Below are 7,568 nucleotides of genomic sequence, written 5' to 3' on the forward strand. Positions count from 1 at the left end.
TCAGCAACAGTATAAATATAACACTATTTGCTGAAATTGACGGGAATGATCCCTTATGGAACTTCAGATATTAAGACCATCATCGCAAAAAGTTTTTTTTTATTCAAGATATTAACATGTTTTTGTACGAGGGATGTCCTTGCTCACTCGACTTTAAATGCTAATGATAGGTACTGACAAAACAATATAAAAGTTGAAATACAACAAAAACAAATGTCAATATAAAACAGAAGATGTGGTACGGTTGCCAATGAGACCACTGTTCACAAGTGACCAAAATGACACAGACATTAACAACTATAGGTCACCTTACGGCCTTCAACAATGAGCAAAACCCATAATGCATAGTCAGCTATAAAAGACCCCGATATGACAATGTAAAGTCCTTTTTGGGTGCAAATAACATTTGAACATTTCTTTTATCCATACAGAAAAGTTATCCTAAAGATCAAGGCTATTACATGGGACAACATATCAAAATACATCTTATTAACTAGATTGATACAATGGGATGAATTCTACCTGTATACAATGATAAAAGTCATTTAACCACATCTGGTCATATCATGTAGACCATAAGGCGCCTGTTCCTAATGTATCAACATTGCAGAAGAGCAATGTGTACATTTTTCTAGGGTTGATCTGCAGACTGATGTTCTTATAATCCCTACACACATTAAGCGCTTACACTATATCGAAATAACTGAAGCTATTCCTTTGTAGAATTCATAATGTTGAAAGCATAACAATTATATACAATGAGAATGCCATGATGGTTTAATACGCGTGACATTTTTTTCAGTTGTTTTTTTAAGTACAATTTACATATATACTTAGTACACAATTCATATAATAAAAAAGCCAGCAGAGGTACATGTATGTGCTTCACCAATATGTGTTATTCAGTATGCGATACCAAATGAACGGTTTGAAATTTAAGTGTAAGCAGGGTCTTCCTTGTTGGTAAGTGAATGATGATAGTTCCCTGACACATCATTGTCATCCTCTGTTATTCTGATGTGTGCTACGTCGTAATCTCCATCGCAGGTGTTACGGACAGCATTACGTACTGTATGATCATACGTGTCGTCAGAGTCATCTGTTGTGGTCCGAAGATGTGAATATGTATTCGACTCGTGTTGGTTGGTCTGGATTCCTAGTTGTTGTATGGGGCATAATTTAATGGCCTTATCATCTGTCCTGTTGTCAAAATAAACGGCAGGTGTTGTTGAAAGATTGGAGCCGCCAGGAGTGTTCACTAAGTGAGCTTGGTGATGATTTTCGTGTTTGTTAGGCCTACCAGCAGGGGTATATGTTGGATTTACAGTAGGCATTACCTGGTCATTGCTCGTCATTTGTGTATTACGGAACTCACTGCAGTTGCGTTTCCTACAAGTGTAAAATCAATATTTGTTTTGTGTGTATGAAAGTTTGCAGTTAAACATAGAAACGTATACATATTTGTACTTTTCATTTAGCTACATGAAGCGTATTGCTTGTACGTCTTAGAAGAAGTTAAGCTAAATTCCTCTTTGTTGTCTCTTTCTTAACTTTCAAAAAGTTCAAATGTTTGAAAACAACTATTCTGTTGACAGCCAAAATGATATCAATTCCTGAGATAACTGAACAAGATACAAAAAGAAAACGAAGTTGCCATTAGGTTTAGTGTGAATTTTTCACAGGTTATGTTTTGCTGTTATCGTAATGTATCTGTGTCAAAAATTAAAATATTAAGCATCTTTTATTTGAATAAGACTTTTTTTTATCAAAATATGTGTTTGAAAAAAATTAATTAAATAAGAAATGATATCAATGTTTTGTAAATCGTTGTTATAAACTGCATTTCTTTCTCTTGGCCCTCACTGAACATACACACTTATATATTCCGCTTCCTCCAGTATATTTATCTCATATTTGCTTTTGTACATTCAGTACATTCAGTATACAAATATTTGATGCAGCTTTGTTTAAATTGTCGTGATTAGAGAAGTTATCACATTAATCAATTATTAACTATTTACTTGCCAAAATTTCAACCTCACATTGAAGACCGTCAAAATCATACCTTAGCAGAAAAAGTCCAACAATAACACAAATGACGAGTAATACTCCTACTATTCCAACGGCAATAAAAACAAAGTCTGGTTTACCTATAAAGATAACGTCATGCAAACAAATATATGAGATAATAGCAAATGATGAGGTTATCAATACGTTTAATCAATAATAGTCATTTCATGAAATAAACATTTTGAGAAATCCAATTGTAGCATTTCGGAAACAATTTTGTGTCAGTACCATTTTTTTTTAATATACCTATTTCAATGAAACAGTAATGTGTGCGCATTATTCTTGCAGCTCTTAACACATAATAATTTGTGTTTCGTAATTTAAATCTGCTTGCACAACAGTTACTGTACCAAATCAGGAATATGACAACCGAAATTATGTTTTGAAGTTGTCGTGAATAATGCTTTATTGTGCATATCACTGTTTTGTAAAAAAAAAAAAGTTCAACTTTGACTAAGGAAAACTAAGTTTTTATCGTGAGTTTTGTCAATAACCCCACTTGTAAATTAGTGATGATTAGTTTACTTCGAATAGACGTCTCCAGTTGCATCTCTCAAAGTTGACAGCGAGGTATAACTGATTTTGTACTAAATGGAGTTGTTAGGTAACAGTCAAATGGACAAGGTCATCAACTAATCAATAAATCAATGTCTTCGTCTTTCACATTCCAAAGGAGACAAATTAAAACAAACAGTAAAACCGAAAAATTAGTAAGTCGTGACCAAGATGTCTAAGACAGACTTCGATCCCTGAAACAAGTGAAAATCATATTTACAGATATTTCCCGACGAAAACTGTGACTTAAACCTGATTCAAAGCTAGCTAAACCTATGTTGTTGAAAGTTCTGTTATATTGAAAAATTTAGAAACTAATTAAAGTTATGCTTATTCTCGCTTTGTTTAGAACTAAGGTAAAGATTACTTGAGGGCGTGGAACCTTTCTTTCTAGGTAATTTATTATCAAACTTGTTGTCTAAACCTTAAAATGTCATACGTGATGTCCCAAATAAAATAATTCTACTCGAAGGAAATATATGGCAGAGGTACAAAAACAAAAAATAAAGGAATAAAATCAAAACTTGTTTCACCCGTAAAGTAAGCTTCATGATTTGTACAAATTGTAAAGTCATTATTTACAAATAGGTACAAATGTATCATCTCATATATTTACCTACCATAGGAATCCATATTTGTATCATGGCCTGATACGCTATTTCTACCTGAAACAAATATATCGAAAGTATAAAAAGTAAACTAACAAAAATACCGAAAACTCTCCAAATATTCAGAACAGAAATTCCCTTATCAAAGGACAAAATAAAACGCTCATACAGATCAAAAGAATGAATAGTATTTTCACTGCAATGAACATACTTGACAAGCACAAATCATAAAAAATCATAAAACAAACTTAATTTAACAAGTTGGACACCACATCTTATTTTTTGTATATAAATTCTTATTTACCTACCATGAGATTCCGTTGTTCTGTCACTACCTGATTTGACAACTGAAATAACAATGATATTCATAACATAACACAACTGTAGAATTTAATCACATGATTCCTATGTGATGGATATCATTCTCATCACGTAGTGGAACTAATGTTTACCCTACTAGAATCATACTTATTGTATTACATCGACATTTTCTAGACTAGAAAAAAACGTGTTCTATCAATGCGGGATTATTAACACTAATGTAATGCAACTTGAAATGTTATCCTTTATTTAGAACTCAAGTCTACAGGCACAATGATTAATATTTTAACGGCTGTTGTACTTTCAGAAACAAAACTTAACCTTACATTGGTCGATGATGGTTTCCGTTCATATTAATGCATTTTTACATTTCATCAAACAATACCTTACAGTATTTTTTTATCTTCTGAATATTATTATTTTTTTTTATTTGAGAGATTGTTACGGTTGGAAGTTTTATTTGGTTCGTATTACATGCATTCTGAGCAGAAGGTTGATGAACCAAGGGAATGTCAAAGAATTTCTCGTCGTTTTTCTAACATTAAAACATTGGAAGATACCAAGACATTGCTGATAAATATTCCGTATCAACTTCACAAATATTGTACGATGGTCTTAACGTATATATTCTGCGTACTGACGTTGTTTATCATCTTAATAACGTGTTGTGTTCGGTACTTATATATCTCATCTAATGTTATTCATGTGTTATGCTACTTGGGTAAACTCTTATATTCTTGTTTTTCGTTTTTGCTAAATAAATGTGCTTTGTCTACATGTCTTTTTGTTTATCTTTGTTGACATATTTGATTGTTTTTATAGGGATAAGGACTATTATACAATGTTGACAGATGTACTCTTATTTTCTTTACAACGATGATACTATAATGATATTGCATGCCATTGTTCTACAAATGTGAGGTTTAGCTAGCTATAAACTCGGGTTTCAATCCACCATTTTCTACATAAGAAAATGCATGTACCAAGTTGGAAATATAACAGTTGTTTCCCACTCGATTCATGGGTTTGAGCTTATCATTTTTGCCATTTGCCTCGGGACTTTCCATTTAGAATTTACCTCGGAGTTTGTAATTTTATTATTTTAATTTGTTTATCCATACATGAACGATGATAATGGAAAATACGTTGAATACGCTTTTCTGGTAATTAAATGGTTTTCCTGTTTTCTTCTAAATAAGCTTATGGTATTTGTGAATCCTTGACTTATTGATTCTTGAAACTAGCTGCTAAAAGTATACATTATTAAAGACTGGATCATATCTTTTGTCTTCATGTTGATGTGATGGATCATAGAATAGAATTTAAAGAATTATGTCATTAAGACATCAAGTCAACCACAATAATACATAAAATTTATGTAGATCTCATTATAAGATCCTCATTAAAAGAAAATAAATTTCTCTGAGTTTAGTATGTTTGTTAGTTTATATTTGAAACATAAAGTAACATCCATTTACTTAAAATGGTCAACTATACGTTAAATATTATCTGGCATTGTGGGTTCATCATTGTTTGTGGGATACTAATTTTCTTGGATTAAAAAAAAAACAAATATTGATGAAAATAAAAAACTACAAACAATGGTAGCCCAAGAAAGTAAATAGATCTACAGTGCTAACATTTGAGTTATTTGATACATGATTATATACATAGGAAGATGTGGTATGAGTGTCAATTAAACAACCCTCCATTTAAGTCACAATTTAAAAAAAAATACCATTATAGGTCAAAATACGATCTTTTACACAGAGTTTTCAGTCTGTAATTTCCATAGAAACAAGACGGAAAACCAACGGTCAACTTGAAATGGCTATCAAAGATACCACGCTTATAACTTGACATGCCAGACGCGCGTTTTGTCTACATAAGAATATTCAATGACGCTCAGATCAAAATAGTTAGACAGCCAAACCAGTAAAAATTTGAAAAGCAGTGAGGACCCAAAATTCAAAAAACGTTGTGCCAAATACGGCTAAGGTAATCTCTGCCTGTGATAATATGTAAACGATTCATGTAACAAATCGATAAACAAAAAATGAAGAGATTTCAGCCCAGTACATAATGGTGCTTACGTATGGAAAAGACGAAAAATTAAAACATATTAAGTACTAATACAACGTTCACGAATCAGTAAAACATTGAGTAAACATCCAAACCATAGAAGAAGAAAAAAATAAGTGTATATTCAACAAGTATCTACTTATAAAACTAAACTACCATGAGTTTCCGTCGTTCTGTCATCGACTGGCTTGACAACTGAAAGAACAATGATCTTTAAAACATAAAACAAATGTGCAATTTCACTAATTGATAATGTAAATTAATTACTGCATAAAGGTCAGCGACTTGTATCACAAAAGATTCAACAACAAGACATCGTTAAACATTTAAATTTTAGTATAACTAGAACTTTCTTCATAAATTAGAGAGATGCTAAATACTTTATAGACGGTAATCTGTTCATTAATAGAGAAAAAAGAAAAGCTCAAATTTCCAAGCGAAATACCTGACAGATTACAGACATTCTCGAATATGATCCTTTGTGTTTATCATTGCATACAACATAAACATATTTTTAATAACCAAAAACTTTGTTGAAAGGACGAAAAATCCGATAAATCTATCACAAATTACCAATATAGAACACGGAACAGAATATTCGATATACACTTGGTAGAGTACCCGGCAGAAAATGTCCCTTAAATTTTTTGATGCATGGAAACAAAAGTAAAATGGACTTCATTCTGTCCACGAAATTGCAAAAATAAAGTTGAATTCGAATTAAAATAATCGTAACATGATTTTCATGTTGCATCAGTGGACAAACATGTATACCCAAATTGATCGTTGTAGTGAATTTTGGTTCCAATTAGCTTTGTATTTGCAAAGAAGATGTTATTTTAATACAAATAAAAGACGAATCAAACGGAGTTTAGCAGACGTCGAGTGATAACATAATAGCTATTTTAACCATTGAGGTCAGGTAATTATAAGCTAATTAATACCAGCACAACTCTACTCACAAACGAATTTATGTGCGCAAAAAAGATTCAAATTTCACACCACATGTTTAGCAGACAATACAACCTTGATCATTAAGTGGTTGCAATCCGACTAATGCTGGCTAATTGATATATTAAAAAATATTTTTCATATCGTAAAACTCTTTAGACTACAAAGTCACCAAATAACAAATTGTCATATTTTAGACGATGAGTAATTCATGTTGCTATTTTCATAGAAAGCAGTTGATTTAGTGGCAAGTTTAACATTAAAATTGGGTTTCAAGGGAATTAATCAAATCTATTTTATACAAACCTTTACACAACAATTCCAAATTCATGCTTCCGATTAGCTTATGATTAACTGTTCTTGTTTGAATGGTGTATATCCAGAAATCTTTACAAGCATCCATGGAATTGTGTTGTGTAAGAGTGGAACCTGGCAAATTAATATAACTTCTATCACCATTAGCATGATTAAGTTTTTCGTCGATATTAACTGCAGTGTTAGAAGGGCAAGTGATTGCAACTGTTGTATCAGCAACTTCTGAAGAACAGCCTAAAAATATAAATAAAAAAAGGATATTTTCAAACAAATTTCTTTAAACATAGTAAATATAAATGACACTTCGTAAAATTCGTACGTTCGACGCGTATTTGGGCGTTTTTCAATAAAATCGTGATCTCTTGTCCAAGTCACTTTAAAAACAATGTGTTTGATCTTCACAAGCAATTTTTTGTGCAGTCAGTATATTGAATTATATAAAACATTTTTAAGCAAATGAACAGTATATTTTTAGAGGGATTGATAAGATATTGATTCCTGAATGGTCCAAAACAACAAAATGGCAAGTCCCTAGACAACATGTTCAACATTCATACTCTAAAATATCGTAAAAAAGGTAGAAATAAATGGTATGTGTACTTAATATAATTTCTTTAGTAATTGAAAAGTATGTTTAGAGCCAACATATTTTAATAAACAGCTTTA

The 7,568-nt window shown here is 31.5% G+C and overlaps 1 long non-coding RNA gene across 1 annotated transcript; it reads right to left on the minus strand.

Annotated features, from left to right (window-relative positions):
* Positions 1-3,537: 3,537 nt before the first annotated feature.
* Positions 3,538-7,129, minus strand: LOC139496245 (uncharacterized). The gene is made up of 3 exons (XR_011657574.1): positions 6,894-7,129; positions 5,793-5,831; positions 3,538-3,580 (listed from the first exon to the last, which is right to left on the minus strand). It is a non-coding gene; the product is annotated as an uncharacterized lncRNA (long non-coding RNA).
* Between the last annotated feature and the right edge of the window lie 439 nt (positions 7,130-7,568).

This window comes from Mytilus edulis, chromosome 11, assembly GCF_963676685.1.
Source record: "Mytilus edulis chromosome 11, xbMytEdul2.2, whole genome shotgun sequence".
In the NCBI taxonomy this organism is placed as follows: domain Eukaryota; kingdom Metazoa; phylum Mollusca; class Bivalvia; order Mytilida; family Mytilidae; genus Mytilus; species Mytilus edulis.